This window comes from Montipora foliosa, chromosome 11 (genome assembly GCF_036669935.1).
Source record: "Montipora foliosa isolate CH-2021 chromosome 11, ASM3666993v2, whole genome shotgun sequence".
NCBI classification, from domain to species: Eukaryota; Metazoa; Cnidaria; class Anthozoa; order Scleractinia; family Acroporidae; genus Montipora; species Montipora foliosa.
In genome coordinates this window covers 48,103,965-48,121,835 of record NC_090879.1, presented here as the reverse complement: position 1 = coordinate 48,121,835, position 17,871 = coordinate 48,103,965, and the positions used below count along the sequence as shown (strand labels likewise).

General features: G+C 36.7%; 2 pseudogenes; one reads left to right on the top strand and one right to left on the bottom strand.

Annotated features, from left to right (window-relative positions):
* Positions 1-212: 212 nt before the first annotated feature.
* On the bottom strand, positions 213-8,903 carry LOC137977293 (uncharacterized; annotated as a pseudogene).
* A 127-nt stretch (positions 8,904-9,030) lies between these two features.
* Positions 9,031-17,871, top strand: part of LOC137977292 (uncharacterized) — an 18,977-nt pseudogene continuing 10,136 nt past the window's right edge.

Genomic DNA, 17,871 nt, shown 5'->3' with positions numbered 1-17,871 from the left:
AGTGCAATATTTTGACACCAAAAGTTGTGGGGTATACATGTAGTATAAGCTATAACAAAATTAAATTGTGTTTATTTTAACAACTTCAACACCTAAGTGAAACTTCAATTTTTCAAGTGTAAATACACCCTTTGTTGTGTTGGGATTTTACTATTTAGAATACATTGTACTCCATCCTAATGTTTTTTATGCTTGCAATGTCTCCAATTGCTTTAGCCACACACTCCATTGAAATTTGGCAGGCGTACGAGGCATGGTTGGTCAGAGTTCCCTTCCAAATAGAACACCTTTTCTTTAATTTCAGCAACTTCTGCCAGTTGAAGTTCAGTTTCATTGCTAGAAGATCATAAAATTATTATACATGACATTAGACAACCCTTGATCATGAATAATAAATACAATATAAATACACAAAAGATTTTTTAATACAGTGAATAGTGCACTAATTTCATAAAGCAATGATCAAAAGCATATTACATAAGAATGAAAATAAAACATAAAAATACAACATTTCAACAATAATATTCAAAATCCTATTTGAATAAAAAGTTGAAATTACAATTTAAAATAATTCATGATGGAGTAAAAGAAAGCCCAAAATATTGAGTTTTCAACAAACACTTGAATATACTAAATTTATCCTCTTTCTGAATGTTGGTTGGTAAAAATTTGTTTCACAGTTTATATAATTATTATGTGCAAGCTCGTATAGTTTTAGAGACTTTTTTTAGAGTTAGGTCTTCAACTGAAATATTTGTTTATTGTTAACAGAAGTAAACTTATTTATTGTACTTGCGTGACTCTGATAAATAAGTATTTAGGTTAATGGAGTACCTTTGAGACTTCATTCGTAGAATGTGACAACCAGCATCATCAAAGAAGAATGGGTTGTCCAGGCTGGGCTCTATTACTTTATATACCACAAGTATTCTTCCTGACACCTTGTTCCAAATAAAGAAATTTATGTCTCCCACTATCCCACTTGACAGCAAGACCACAGAGGCATTTCTCTTGATCATCCGAGTGTATTCCCGACTGAAAAAAACCTGCCCATTCCTCACAATTCTCAAGACTTTGAAGTTGTCAGGTCCACACTTGCAAAGGACTTCATTCACCAAATGTACTGGAAGCCCTGCCAGCTTTTTTGCTCCTCCAGCAACCTGACAATCCTTAGCATCTTTAAGGTTCTTCAACCTGTAAACAAGTTAATTAATAAATTAATCATGTCATAATAGCCATGAAGAGTTCAGATGTAGATTAAGCCATTATCTACCTTGCTGTGAAGCAGTCACCAGGAATATATTTCAGAGGCCTAACTGTTTAGCATTCTGAGCCCCTCTCAAATGAGTTATTTGACAAGACATGATTTCACATTGCCTCTTTTCACCAATTAGCATATTTCTATACTTTCAAATTGTCATGGAAACCTGTCATAAGTTTGGAAGTAGCCTGTGATGGACTAGCTTCCCATCCAGCTGGGGAGACAAACAATACTCAAGTCCCTTCATTGTTGCAGAAATGGAAGTTAAGAACCAAACTGCTAAGTTACAATGGCTTATGTAGAGACTTTAATTCAGCATAGAGACCATTATTAAATGCTTCTGCAAGTAAAATATCATATCATTATTTCTAATTGCTTGTTAAAAACTAGAGAGCAATACAATTAAAACCCAATCATGGTTGATATACCCTCTTTTCGTGATCAGCATTCTTGTTATAAACTCCTTGGTTGCTTCAGCTGTGATTAGCTCAACATCACTCATAAGACGGCTCTGGGCATGCAACATCCAAATCAGCTGAGATTATAAACAACATAGTGTCAGTCAATAATTTAGAAAAAAAAGTCTCTCCTTTACTGTGTAATTTTTCATTGTATGTAACTCTGTGGTAAAAATTTTTATTATTAAAACAAAAAATGTCAAAAGATGGACCTATTAAGCTTAATTTGACAAGGTCATAATTAAAGGAGAAAAAAGAAGTATTTTCAGGCACGCAAAAAGTAAATGTACAACCTTGAGGTAAGCAGGTGAGTCCATGCCAAAGTGAATTTTAAATTGCTTATACCATCACAGTACTGTTAAGTAAGGCAAGCACATAACATAATTGACTATTTGGTTTATAAGCAAAGTGAATATTTGAAATGTAAGTTGTATTTATATGGCACATACTGGCTATTGTTTAACTAAAGAATATGAATGGCATTTTTTACCTGTCTACAAACATTCCCAGTGCCGTGGCAAAAATCCATGAGTGTCCCATTCATATCTTCGAAGCCAAAGGTGGACCCAGCCTTCAACATAGTCAACCAGGTGGGCACCTGCGTTGTGCACGTTGAGACCACAACTTCCATTTCCTACAAATGATGATTACATTTATATTAATTAAGGACTTCTAAGGAACAGAGCAACATGTTTTGCAGTTGTTTTAGATTTTTCACATGCCTTCAGAAACCGGTCTGACATTTGTCCCTTTGATTTAGCTTTCATCTTGAGCGACTGCGTGCATCTCATCTTAAGGAAATCATATTTATTGACTATGAACAGTGTACACACAAAAATACACACTATGACATTTACAAGTTCTTCAAATGACCAAATAGTTCTTTGCAACCTTTACTACAGCTATGACAAGACTCATGAGGCCGATGGAAAAGAAATCTTTTTAATCAACAAAGTTAAAAAGAAGTACAACTGTGAATTTGAGTTGTGGCACCTGGTCATCGCACAAGTAAACTATATAGTTCATTGTGAGCATTATTTATGACAACCACAAGATTAGTCAGATAAAGTTAACTTAAAACCTTACTGAACAATATCAGGGACATGTAACGATGTTCACTTGTACAGGGAAGTACATGTAGTGGCCTTGGACATAATCTCAATTACCTCTGATTTAAATCATGAAATTTCATAGGAATTATGGGCACATGCTATGCACTTTAGCATTTGTTAGCTGAGATATACGTGTACATGAAGCCTATCATTATAAGGAAGATGGAAGTGAAATGCACTTCATACCATAGAGAGCCTGAAAGTCCTTGTAGAATCTGTCTAGTAGATCTCTTGCTCGCTTCAACTGGCTTGGAGTGATTTCACTACCAAGAAGTATATAAATTGCTTCTGAGAAGCGGGCAAAATGTTGGAGGTATTTATCTGGCAGATAATCAACCAAACATGGCAAAGCATAATAAAGAAGCCACGACTGCAACTCGGAGGCTAGAAAAACAAAAGACAAGTCATACATTTTCTGTGAAAGGCACCGCATAAATACCAGTTAATAATGCAACGTTTTCAAGTGGTACACCATGGAAATACCATGAGTCAGTTGAATTTTCTCAGTTATGTATACACAAAGTGAGTGTGTATACCAAGAAAATACAAGTGGCAAGTGGGATATTCCATGGTATAGGTCCACAAGATAGAATTGCATTTTGAACTAGTTTATACCATGCCATAGAAAAAAAATGTGGCAAAACAATCAATGCAACACACAGTACGCTAATCACAATGGGAAGGTTGGGTGTTAAAAACCGTCGAATATACAACGGCTTTCTGTATTACAATTGGCTGTATTTCCTATTGCAGGGTATAAAAGTTAATACTGTGGCTTTATGACTTCTACAATTGTAATTGCAGCCGTACCTTTAAAGTTCTTGAAATGTTTCTCCAGGTCTCTTGGAAGTCGGGCTAATACATCTGGGGGTCGCATTTGAAGTATGCGTTTGTTAATCTTTTTTATCTACAAGTGCATAAAAGATTATGTATCTTAATAAAAGTCTTGACATTTCCCTTGACAAAATATTGACTGTGAATGGAAATCACTTGTAGGATATTAAAAAAAAAAAAAAAAACCTTCAAAGGCAGGTGACATCAAACAATCCTGCAACTTACATGTACCAAATTGTACTCAAAGCATTTAAAGTCGTCTGTTAAGTGCGTCTCAACGACACACTTAAAACAAGACATGAAAGTCGTCAGACGTTAAATGCGTCTGTCTTATTTCTCGTTTTTATACTAGACGTTAAAGTTGTCTTGAGACGACTTTAACGTCTCTAGCATAAAAACGGCCATTTTTTAAAAGTACTCACAATATGTACATGTACATCCAACATTCACAATTATATGCAAAACAAGAGCAAAAAATTTGTATCTTAAAATAAAGTCTTGACATTTGCTCTGACTAAAATTTGACTGTAAACTGAAATCAATTGTGGGATATTGAAAAAAAAAAAGCAACATTTAAAAGCAAAAGCATTGAATTTCTAGTATAAATATCCAACAAATAATTCTTTTTATTCCCTAATCAAATCATACCTGGCCACCAATAAAAAATTCCTTCTTATGGTTGGTTGAAGAGAACCATTTGTACAGAAGAGTCTTTGTTACACCCAACAAACATCCATGCATGTAGTCAGGAACCATCCCAAGAACAATGTCAAACCAGGGCATTAGGGCCAAGCAGGAGACATCAAACAATCCTGCAACCTACATGTAACAAATTGTACTCAAAGCTAGGTGAATAGCTGCCATAAACAACATTTAAATTTTACGTAAATTTAAACTTAACATCACATTTATTTTTTATAAGTACTCATAATATGTACATCTAATGTTCACAATTATATGCAAAACAAGAGTAAAGTGCATGCTAGAATACTTGTAAAATATGCTAGTCATAATGAGAAAAAACAGACTTATAAACAGAAACAGCTTGCTAGTATGCAAATAAGATCATGTCCCATGGTACTCTTGTTTTTCTTTGGTACCAAAGGTTGAATGAGATAAATAATTTTTTGGGGGGTAAAAATAATGGTTTAAGTAAATTTTCATGAATGGCTAAAACATAATATGCTCTATCCATACAAGATTCCAAACTAAAGTTACAGTAGTCACCTTTTTTTGGCTCTGATTTGCTTTAATACCATTTTCCAGAAATGTTGTCATAGTCCTGTTGGGAGCCCTCTCAGTTGCAGGCCTGTATGGGTAACATCGGGTATGCCCCTTTCCTTGGGCAGCTACAAATCCACTTTCCTCACATGTCAGACAACCACCCTCACCATTATGTTGAGTCATATATAAAAGGTATGCCTTCCCTTGTAAATCAGTTGAGCCAAGCAGTACAGCAGCTTTGACATTTACTGTTGAAGGTTCTTGTGGCAACTCAATGGTTACTCCTAAAATGGAAAGTGAAAAATGTACCCTAGGTGAATACGTGAATTAATGTACTGTAATAGACTTTTATCACTATTGAGCAGTACCTGCAAAATTGAGATACAATTATTTACATAACATTAACATATTTTATTCACACTCGATGACCTGGAGCTTGTTAGGCTCCTGGCTTAGGTAGCTAATGAGTCCAGTTTAAATTACAACAATACCATGTAGATTAAACTATAACAATAAGAGCACTTGAATAAACACTTAGGTTGCCATAGGATGCTTTAAATACTGTTTGAAGGCATGTCTCAAACACCCACCTTCCTTGTACAGTTTGTTCATTTGAGTGGCAAATGGCTCAAAGAATGCATTGAATGGTGGTTTTCCCTTTCCCTGCCAAATACCCCATAGCATCATATTTGTCTTTGAAAACCTACGATGTAAAAAAGTTAAATAAGTAAAAAGAAACATTTCTTCTTGGTTCATACAATAAAAAAGAATTGTCTTTTGATGAGGCTCCACTCAAATATAGTTTTAGGTAACTTAGGATATAAGGTAGATTAAATATTTATGTTTTCAGGAAATGATAGATTTCAAGAATTTTTTTCTACCTGTCTGGAGATGGAAGTTCATTGATAGCTAAAAACACAGGCCAAAGGGATACGCTTGAGGAGGAATATAAAGGGGCACCATCTGTGTTGAAGATGAAACTTATGTTGGATATATCACTCAGGAACTGTCCAGGTCCACACAATCTTGTATAATATTTCCCATCAATAATGTCTGTGATTATTTCTTTTCCACGTTGCTCACTTCTCGCCTGAATAATTTGCCATATCCCTTCTCCTTAAAGAAAAAATTAATAATTGCTTATTTACTAAGTTGTGAATCATACGTATTCCAATTTTTTTTTTTTTAAATTTGTGATATATCTATCTATCTAGTCTACTTTGACACATAATTTATTCAAAGTATTCAATTTGCAAGTTATGAATCGTATTAATTTTATAATTGCTTGGGTTTTTTTTAATTATTTGGTAGTTTACTGACTAAATCAAATTAGTCCCCCCCCCCCCCCCACTGCGAAATAAATTATTTCAACAATCATTTTGATCTTACGAGGGCAATGCCATAAAAATAAATGCCTCATTCACTCAGATATTGCATGTTAATTATTGTAAAACAAATCAGAATTAAGACTGCCAAGGTTCTACTTACGTTCTAACAAACACTTCAGTTGACTGAAGATGTCAACAGTTACAAAACTATTTTTGTGCAGCTTCTTCCCTTGCTGGTGGATACTTCCCTTATACCTCAGACTGCAAGAAAAAAATTAAGTTTCTCAGATAAGCAAAGTGTACCAAAATTCAGCTCAAAATCCATGAAATCATGCAATGACAAGCCAGTGATATCAAATTTATGTACCGTAGCTATTCGGTTATAAGGCGCACTCGGTTATAAGGCGCACCCCAAACTTAGCAATTTAATCAATCTAAGTTCTCTAACTGAAAATTACGCGAAAATACTCGGTTATAAGACGCACCATAAAATTGAGAGTTATCAAAAGAATGTGATGAATTTGAGAGCAATTATCCTTACACAATTGGCATGCGAACTCTTTTTGTTAACGTAAACAAAGTGAAAAAGTCACGCATTTAATGATATATGTAAAAACAAAAGCTAAAAGTTGACACCAGAAATGATAAACATACAACGCATACACTTTTATTTGAACCTTCCGACTTAATAAATAGTCAGAGTTCAGACTTCAGACTTCAAGCGAAAGCGAACGGCGAAAAACTCCCACCGAAAGTCATATTCAAAGGCGTTCGACTGGATATCAACACACTACCAAGGATGCAAATTTCAGTGCACAAGAAAGGCTGGATGAACGAAGACGGTATGTTTTATCTCCACACTGTGTGTTCAGAGAAGAAACTTTTCATGCGAGCAACAAACATGATTCTCAGAATTCGAAACAAGTTTCGAACGATTGTGTTGTTGTCATCAGTATCACGTTACTGAGCACATGCTTTTAAGCATGTATGCAAATTTCCGTTTGTTTGCTTTTCTCTTGAAGTGGTTTTTTTAATTGACAACTAGTGTCCTTTTCTTGTGTTGTTTAAACTGCAAGTTCTTCTCAAATTGTGATCTTAAGATTTTGTTGCGCGAAAATACTTGGCTATAAGACGCACCCCAATTTTAGCACTAACTTGCCACCCAAAGACAGATTTTTCTTGAAAAAACCGTGTGCCTTATAACCGAATAACTACGGTATATAATTGTACCTTTTTGGTATGTTTCAGTGGCACATCAGGTGAGTTTTGTGGAGCCATGGTTCATATTTTGGAGATGCAGTGGAGCCAAAACTACTCTATAGCTAGACAAAACAATTCTGATAAGCTACCTAAGCGTAACAATAAGGTACAATTAGTTATTTACCATACCCAAATTCAGCCCAAAATCCTTGCTATTGTGCAGTATCAGGTCAGTGACTTGATATCATAGGATACCAGTGCAGTCAACAATAGGCTTCTGATTGGCTAATTGTGAATTTGGGTACAGTTAAAGACTAAATTATGCATGCCCACAAAGTGCTGATATGTACATACCCATTGCAGCCTGGCGTTGAACAGACCACTTGATCCTCCATGTTTGTTGGAAACAGACGGAGACAATTTTCACAAATGTCATAGGTGAAAACAGTACAATTTCCACACACTTTCTGCACATTTGAGTAAGTTAAAGATTGCAATAGCTCGTTTGCTGGGCAGAGCAATTTCAACAAATCAATGATATCTTTTGCAGCCTCTGTCGTGATGCAGTGTCTTGCAATTAATGAAAGAATAGACATGCGTGCTTCTTCTTGGGCTGAAAATGATTTTTGTGGGAGGTTGTCATTCGGTGCTTCATCATCAGGCAAATCGACTGAATCTTGGCAATCGGTATCTGAGTACCCAGACTCTGAGAAAAACCCAGAAGCTACTGAATCAGAGTCACTGTCGGACGAAATTTCCCCACACTCGCTGTCAGTGTCTCCTGAACAACATGTAAATGTTTCACAAGAAGGTAGTGTTTCGGCTTCGTTTTCATTTACAGTGCTCGTGCTCTGGATTTCCTCCAAGCTGGTTTGGGACTCCGCATATGCATTCTCTATTTCCTGCAATGTGCCTTCATATTCACATGAAGTCGAATGATCTTGTTCCCTTTCGATTTCTTGTTGAGCAAAAAAGTAAGACTGAAGGGTCAACGAAGAAGATGAGTTGGACGGTGAAGACAAGTTTGAATTTTTCGTGAGGTCATATTTGGTCGACTTTGGTACTGGAACACTGAGATCATCAAGGTATTTCTTATACTTTCGTTTGCTATATTCCACTATTAGAGAACAAAGAGATCAAATAAAGACTTAATGAAAATAACTTTAAAACCCCTTGAATGCAAGAACTGTTCGAAAGTATGGATCAATTTCTTACTTTTGCCGTGGACACAACTTAAGTGACTTTCGATCCTTTGTTTCCTCGACAACGATCGGCAACAAATCGAGCATGTAAAAGATGTTCCATTTTCGTGATTTATCTCTGTATAGAGTAGGTTTCCCGCACAATTACCAACACAACTTGGATCCATCCTCGAGACCATCTCACATGGATCGTCCAGGACGCCACGCGTTATTGATTTATTGATACTGCAATCGGTTAATCCAGCGGATTCTCTCATGTGAAACCAATCACAGTCACGAAGCATGATTTCACGTGACTTTGGCGCCTTTTTCCAATCTTCTCGGTTGGTCCCTTGTGCGTGGAAGAGCGTGGAATACTCGATTGTTAACTTAAGCATAAACTTGCTTTCTTCAATCTGCAATTAACTTAAGATGGTTTTCATTGTTGTGCAATGGGTGAACGAAAATAGCGCAAGTGTCGTTAATGAAAAAAAAGTTGTTGGCGAGAACGTCGAACTTAAAGAAGGCAGTACGGTAGATGTATCGGTGGGTATTAGTAAAGGAAGGATTGCCATTTACAAGGCGGAACTTTTGAAAGTATGCGGTAAGTGCTAAGTAGTACATATATCTTAAACTCTTTAATGGTTGAGGCTTTAAGCTGCACTTGTCCAGTCACTGAAATTCAAAACATTGAAAGCATCACATGCACGTAAATGCGGCAGCCGCCATTGCGGCCCGGATTACGGTGAGAAATCAATCCTTTGTACGCAGCACAAGTCCGTTTAGCCTTTCTCCGTTATTAAGTGAAAACAATTTTGTTTCGATTACCTTCTTAAATCTTCTCTTTATACTCCCGGTCGAATTTTCTTAAACTAATAGAACTTTCAAACCGAGATGATTTTAAGTTTAACCGAGTGTGAGCTTTAGATGGTCGTTTAAATCGGCTCACAGACCAAAGTCCACGTTCCAAAAAATCTAAGCGGCCTTTCTTCAAATTAACTGGCCGGTGTAAAACAGGGCTACATTGCGGGAGTTTCAAAGCTAATTGAGAAATTTTATCCACTTAAAGTTGCTTAACTCTCCATGCTGCATTATCATTCTTTGAAAAGGGTCAGGAAAAAGGTTTAAGTCTTTTTATTCTTTATTGTTAGGAACAAAGGCAAAGGCTCTGGAGTTTGAGGCAAGTTTGGTAAAGAAAGTTGCTGACGCTCACGGTGATGTCAACGGTAAAGTTTTTGATGTTTATAGACTCACTTGTAAAAATAAAATAATGCAACATACAACTACATTTATAATCAGAAGCAATTTTATTATTTTCCCAGGTAATAAAAGCAGTAAAAGAAAACGGAACCCATCCCAGAAAGTGAGGGAAAATGTATTGGAGCAAGGTAAATTAAAGAAAAGCATAAGAATGTAAACCAGTTTCACAAAAATACTATTTTGATTCAATCAAAGTGTATTTAAACAAATCTCATATTAATTTCAGTATACTCATTCAATCGAATGAAATAAAACCTAAAACCACTTGAACAATAAAATGTTGTTCAGTTGGGTTTGACTGCTGCATGTTTGATTGGCTACCCTGGGCATTAACTGTATTACAAGTTCTTTTATTTTTGTGTTCCTTAATTGTATTAATGGCTAACCGCTTGGCTTGTCTCAAATTGACCTAATGTAGATAATAGCGAGGACAGAGAGGAGGCAGAGACATCCAGAAATCAAGGGAAGGGTGATAACGGTAAGTTTTTTACCCATTATTATTTTTCATGCTGTTGTTTTTACTTTTAAAAATATAGATAGGACCCTCCTCATGCTCTGATTGGTTAAAAGTCCATGTTTTATCAGAGTGTTTTATTGTTTTTCATTAACCTCTATATCATAAAGCAAATAAAGGAGTCAAAGCCGTGTATTACACTGTGACAAAACACTCCAGACATTTGTGAACACTCAAGAAGTGTAGAAAACATGAGCCGCAGGCTCGTGTTTTCTACTCAACAAATAGTTATTATTGCAATAGTTATTATTGCAAAAGACTACAAAGGTGTATGATTGATATGTAATTAATGGGATTTATTTTTCAGCTGATCAGCAACCCCCTAAGAAAAAAAGAAAGACAAATGACAAGAAAGCGAAAGGTAACCCTTAATCATCAATCAATTTCATGTTGCAATCCACAGTCACAGTGATCAACTGATCAGTACTCTTTTCACATTTGCATTGGTGAGTTAGTGAGTACTAATTTTCAACACTGTAGTACCCATTTTTTTAGCCACCTTTGACTGTTTTATTTTTCAAATTTTATTTTGTAGGTGACAACGAAGATAAAGAAAATGAGCTGGAAAGAAAAAAGGTAATTGGGTGGGCATTTAGTGCTGTTGATTAAGACTCATTACCTTTCAGTGCCTAATTTTAGTGGTGTTTATGCTTAATTTGAAATGTGCAGTCAATTTCCCTCATTTTCCAAATTGTGAACTTGTCATTCACTCACTCAATCACTGCCTATCTTGCACTGGCACACAGGGCAGCAACAAAGAAACTGACCACAGCTGTCTGTCCCCAGCCAGCTTTTGGATGAAGCTCCAGCTGTGACCCAAGCCCCTCATCTCTGTCTCAACTGTGCATCCCCATCTATTTTTGGGTGAACTTTTTATACCAGCATATGTTTTACATGCATCATGTATCCAAGTAGTGAACTTTTAACACCAGAATATATTTTGCATATAATATGTGATGGTTTATATGAACTACTTTTCATTAAAGAAAATTCACTATTTTCTTTTCAAAGTTGCAACAATCTGTACAGCAAGAGAGGATAAATGGCATTTTGCAACAGCGCAGAACACCTACAAGTACAGTTGTAATTCCTGATGAAACTACTGACACATCAGTACAGTCAAAGCCACAAGCACTTCCTGTCACACCCAACACTATCCCAAACAACCCCCATAAACAGTCACCATCACCATCAGCTACTGTATCAACACAATCTTTGTCACATGACACACCTCATGCCACACACACAATCACTTCCATCCCTCACACTTTCACACCATCACAACCACCCTCATCTATACACAAGCCATCTCTCATTCCAAACACTCCTACTTCCAACCCTCATATCATTACACCACCACAATCCATACCACCCACTTATAATCCATCCACAGTAACACCCACTGCCAATCGCCGTCCCATCACACCATTAAATACACAACGTACATCACCTATGCAAAACACTTTTACCACATCACCTTTTCACATTCCACCCCAGCCACAAACCCATTACACAAATTCATCTCTTTCACACCATGACCATTCCTCCAGCTACAGTTCACTGCTGGAGGATGATCTAGAACTACAGGACTTTGGCATGAGGCATGATCAGGGACCATTACCATCAAGTGAAGTGAATAGTGAATGGACCTCATTCACTACTCATTTTACTCAACAGTTTGAAGAATTGAAGGGAGAAGTTGAGGGGCTTCGTTCAGAAGTGAAACATCTCAAAAGAATTGTGAGGGATTTGAAGGTAAGGATAAAAATATGATTAATTATTCCTTCAAGAAAGGGGTAATAAAGTTGCTAATGCCACTCATGACAACTGCATAAAGTAGGAATAAACAACTGGCCTGACCAGTGTAGTTGGAAGCAATTTGAGTTTCCTTTTGGGCCTTTTTACTTGAGTTAAGTCTAATATTACAGCTGGCTAATTTGATTGATTCAGGCTGGCGGGTCTAAAACACAGGTCATTGCTTTACCAATACTGGAACAACCCTAACCCCCTACTAATACATGGTCTTAGTGTAGTATTTAGGCCTAAAACACTGTCTTAGTGTAGTGCTTCCAAGAAACTTTGGCAGTCTTTTCTGTTATTCGTATTCCCAGTTGCGTCTGCGCTAGTAGTCTATCAAGGAAGCAGTCAAGCGACCAGCTCATTAAATTCTCGATTCCTTTCACTCGATTCTCGACTCCTTTCTCGATTGTCTTTCCTCGATCCTCGGTTCAGGCAGCTCGATTCAGGCAGTTTAAGTATGTTACTTATTTCAAACTCTTATAGGACTGTATCAATACTAGTAATGGTTTATATTCTCTCAGAACAATTTTACAAATTAATAATGAGCTCTTTATTTCTTAAGGCCAACCCAAACTATTCAAGTGCTCCAGCTGATAGAGCAACCAGTACAGGAGATCCTGAGGTACTTAATGAGAAATGACTAAATTTCTTATTTGTATTGAACCAGTGTACAAATAAACAAGCAGACAAAAGGCCTAACTCGCTAATGTGGATTTTTTTTTCTTACAGTTGACTTATCTTGCCATGATAAAGAATACAACTAAGCCACTCGAGGGATTGAAAGTCTTACTTTACAAGATGTTTACTGTTGATGAAGTAAGACTATCATCTCTCAAGGGAAGAGTAACAGCATCTGGTGGTGAGGGTATTGCTCTGGACAGGGAGAAGCTGGACTTGATCTACTGTAAGTTAGGGTTTGTTGGAGGTTAAAGTTATGTTGTGTAAGTGTTCTGGAAATCTGAGAAGTAAAATAATTCTGTGCTTGAGTGAGGTGAATCCAAGGAAAAAACCCTTTTGCACTGAATATATAGGAAGTAGAGTCTTGAGAAACTGATTGGTTTGAAAGTAATAATTTAAGTTGTACCATTGTTCCAATGAACTATCAGAATGATTCTGATAGTTCATTTTGATAACAAAAGAGGTGAAAGAAAAATACTTTCTGGTTGAAAAACTCCTGAAAGGAGGTCATTATACCACCAAGCAATAATTATCAGCACTTTAAGTGTAATTAAAAACATTGAACAAAGTGCTTATTAATTTGCAACCTTTATTTATTCATTTTTAGGTACTATGGAAAAGAGATACGAGTGTACGAGGGCAGTGGTGGACAATTTTATTCGAGGGCAACAGCGAAAGCTCCGGGGACAATTTTTGAAAAAGCAGAGCTAAGTCCCATTGGACTTCAGTATTGTTTTTCCTTTTTTTTTTTTTTTTTTTCAGTTCTACATGTAAATGTTCTTATTTTTTGGTTTATGGAAAATTATTAACCAAAAAAAAATATATTATCTAAAAAAGTTTTCTTTAAACAAGGAAATATAGTATTCGTTTTGTTTTGTTTGACCTTCATATCTGTTTTCAGTTTTACTTTTGATACTTGATGTAAAAAAAAAAAACAAACAAACAAGATAATTATTCTTATTTTAACATTCATGAAAGCCAGTGTAATTAAACTATTGATTTGAAACCTGTTTGATGTGACATCAGTATTACTTTATTTGTTATTTTAAAGCTGTGCATTTCAGCAAAATTTGTCTGGCCTACAAATCATGAGAAATTCCCAGTTTTTCTCAGATTTTCCAAAAAATTCCAAGCTATTCTTAAAAAATCCTACAAATTCCAAGTTATTCTCAGAAATTCCTGCAAATTTTGGGAAAATTTCAAGGTGGGTATCTTTGAGTTGGAATTCTTAGGAATTCCTAGGAATTCCGAGTCAGCTCTATGTAAACTTGGAATTCCTAGGAATTCCTAGGAATTCCCAGTCCGAATTACCGTGAAAATTCACACCTTGGATTCCTAGGAATTCCTAGGAATTTTTTCCTAGGAATTCTTAGGAAATTCTTAGGAATTCCTAGGAATTCTTAAAGTTATCTCACAAGGGTTTGAATAAGACCACACCTTTAGCTTGTTATACATGTATTGAAGGTTGAAGTTCCTGTTTTTTTTTCTTTTAGTGAGTGCTATGTAAAGACTATTTTACCTGAAGGCATATATACAGTATTGTGAAAAAGTAATGAGAACGTAATTCGACGAAATGCGCGAATTTCGGGGCTTTTCGACGAAAAATGGCGAATTTTTGTCCAGCGCGAAAGTTCGCAGAAAATTCGCCGAATTTTCGCATTGCCTATTGTTGTAGTTGACGCGAATTTTCGAGCGAAAATTCGCTTTGAGCGACAATTCGTTCCGAAATTTCGAGCGAAAATTCGCTTTGAGCGACAATTCGTTCCGAAATTTCGAGCGAAAATTCGCATTCACTGATAATTGTTCCGATATTCCGAGCGAAATTTGGAGTCCCAAGTCATACCAGATCACAGCTCGTTTTAATACACTCAGACTGGCCTGTTGCTGTAGTGACAAAAACTTGACAACTCGCACATGTGTAGAATGAAAGTCGAAAGGCATCGTACAGTGCTCTTCCCTGGTCAAAAAAATAATAACAAAGAAGCTGCTACATGTATGTAAAAGTCTTTTACCGCTGAATTCAAAGTTTCTCATCGAATGGAAATGGAATCATTGATGTTTTTTTCACTGCGGTGACACTTGCCCGGCGCCTGCCAAAAGGTTTTAAAGTTATCCTGAAAATTGGTAAGTACGCTCTTCATATGTATAAGACATCATGTCAATAAACACTTCTGGTGTAATACAAATGTAGACCCGGGAACCATTTTTGCCGCTGTGACGCTACAAGATAACACTCGCCGGCTCTTCTATATTTACAGGCTTTGCATTGTTGACAACAGTTTGTCCTCACAACCAAAGGATTGAAATTGCATATGTTTTGTCGAGTCTTCTCTGCCGAGAAAGATGAATAAAAACACATCACAAAGGAGAGAGAATTCAAACGGACACAACTACTGAACTATTTCCAAAATATGGTTTATCAACGGAGTTGATAATGTAAATTGACCACCGTACAGAGATTCTAAAAGCTGACGTTTCGAGCGTTAGCCCTTCGTCAGAGCGAATCGAGGGATTATGGGTTACGTGTAGTTTTTATAGTAGAGTAGGAGCTACGCTATTGGTGGTAACATGGCAACGTGAAAAGTAGGAATATATTAGTTAAATGAAAAGCGTTCGTTAATACCGTGAAGATTAAGGGTGCCGATTTGAAAGATGAATTTTTGTTCCAGATTCTTGCGGCTTTCCGTCGTACCTAGATGTAGGGAAAGGCCGCAGATAGCCATGTGTTTTTTGGAGTGGTTAGGCAGATTAAAATGGCGAGCGACTGTTGAGAAGAATGACAAGGATGCATCTAAGCCAGTCGCTCGCCATTCTAATCTGCCTAACCACTCCAAAAAACACATGGCTATCTGCGGCCTTTCCCAACATCTAGGTACGACGGAAAGCCACAAGAATCTGGAACAAAAATTCATCTTTCAAATCGGCACCCTTAATCCTCACGGTATTAACGAACGCTTTTCATTTCACTAATATATTCCTACTTTTCACGTTGCCATGTTACCACCAATAGCGTAGCTCCTACTCTACTATAAAAACTACACGTAACCCATAATCCCTCGATTCGCTCTGACGAAGGGCTAACGCTCGAAACGTCAGCTTTTAGAATCTCTGTACGGTGGTCAATTTACATTATCAACTCCGTTGATAAACCAAATTTTTGTATACTACTTTCCCACCGACGCAGCACCACAGTTTCTTTAGAAACTACCCCTTCATTATTTCCAAAATACATGTACTGATCATCAAAGTGCTGTCAAAGTGACTGCAGTTGTTTACAAAACTGAATAGCTGATCGATATGTGATCGATCTTTACAAACCACACTACAAAATTTCGCGTACAACAAGCGAAATTACGCTTTTGGTTTTTCGCGCTGGTCTCGAAAAAGCGGCGAATTCTCTCCCTTTGTTTTTAGAGCGAATTTTCGTGCTGGTCTCGAAAATGCGGCGAATTTTCTCTCTTTGTTTTAGCGAAATTACGCTAGAAACATCGCGAAACGACGCTCGAATTTTCGAGCGAAATTTCGTCGAAAGTTCGCAGGGACAAAGAACGAAATTCGCGCATTTCGCTCTCATTACTTTTTCACAATACTGTAAAGCAGGCCTTTGCTTTTACATAGGAAATAGAAACAAATATGTAGAGTCTATGTTAATTTTTGCTTCTGGTTTGTTTTAGTTGGTGCAGTATAGGTCCAAAACATAGGCAATAGATAGCAGTATATAAAGTCTATGTAAGGTTTTTTTTTTTAGTAAGTGCTATGTAAAAACTATTTTACCCCAAGACATAGTAAATACATAGCAAGCCTTTGCTTCAACATAGAAAATAGATAGCAGTATGTAACGTATGTGGAAATTTTACACTCCTGGTTGTTTATGTGGGTGCAATATGTAAAAACTATTTCATCCCAATACATAGCAAATGCATAGGAAGCCATAGGAGATAGATAGCAGTATGTAAAAGCAATGTAACCTTTTCTTCATTTGATGTGCTATGTGAAAACTATGCTTTACAATCACATAACAAAAGCATAGTATGCATTTACTATGTAAGTGAAAAGTATACTTGGACTTCAGATAACATAGTCAATATATAGCTATTTAAAAACTATGTGAAGATTTCCAATAGTGTTTATATAGCTATTTGAGAGCTATGTGACCTTTAAATAGTATTGCAATAGTAATGGCATATACTTTACACAGACTGAACTATATAATGTAGCAAGTTACATAGTTATTGCATAGCAAGTAAGGAGCAGTAAATAGCCTTCATATAGCTCAACATAGTTATATGATAAACTTTACATAGCATTTGTTCTACAAGGGCACGCAACCGCCGCTGCCTCCACCTCCACAGAACCAAGAAGAGCCTGCTAATCCAAATCCAAATCCCAATCCCGGTCAAAACGCCGCAGGGGAACAGGTTACGTTAGAGGTTTGTTCAGCGTTTTCTTTTGTCGTTTCCAGCACATGTTCTTGCATATTGTATCTCCATTACAGTTTTCAATTTACTTTCAGTTCGTGTTATACCCTGTTTCAAAACGTTTAGTTTTTAGCTTAGCGGGAAATTCTCAGCTCAGGTTTTGTATTTTGCCCTGCTGCTTACATGTGGCTTGGTTGCCTTGCGGGCAATTTTAAGATGAACTCTTCAAGGTCACATTCTGACCTGTTCGACTTACAGTTCCTGTTTTGCTCTGCTGATAACAAGCTTTGCGGGCAATTTTAAGTAGGCTTTTCATGCATGTTATGCCCTGCATCTAAACGAGTAACGTGGTTGCTTCGCGGGCAATTTTAAGTTTGTTTCCAGTTTCAGTTATACTGTGCCCTGCTTCAAAACGTGTAGCTTTCAGGCTTCACAGGCAATTTTACGTTGGCTGGCTTTTTCTGTATTTCATGCCCTGCTGATCACGTTTGGCTTAGTTGCTTTGCAAGCTGTTTTGATGTTGCTTCCAAGTTTTGTTGTGCCCTGCTTTGGCAGATAAGGAGTTTTCAGTTTATACCCGACTGAAACATTTAGCTTAACCTT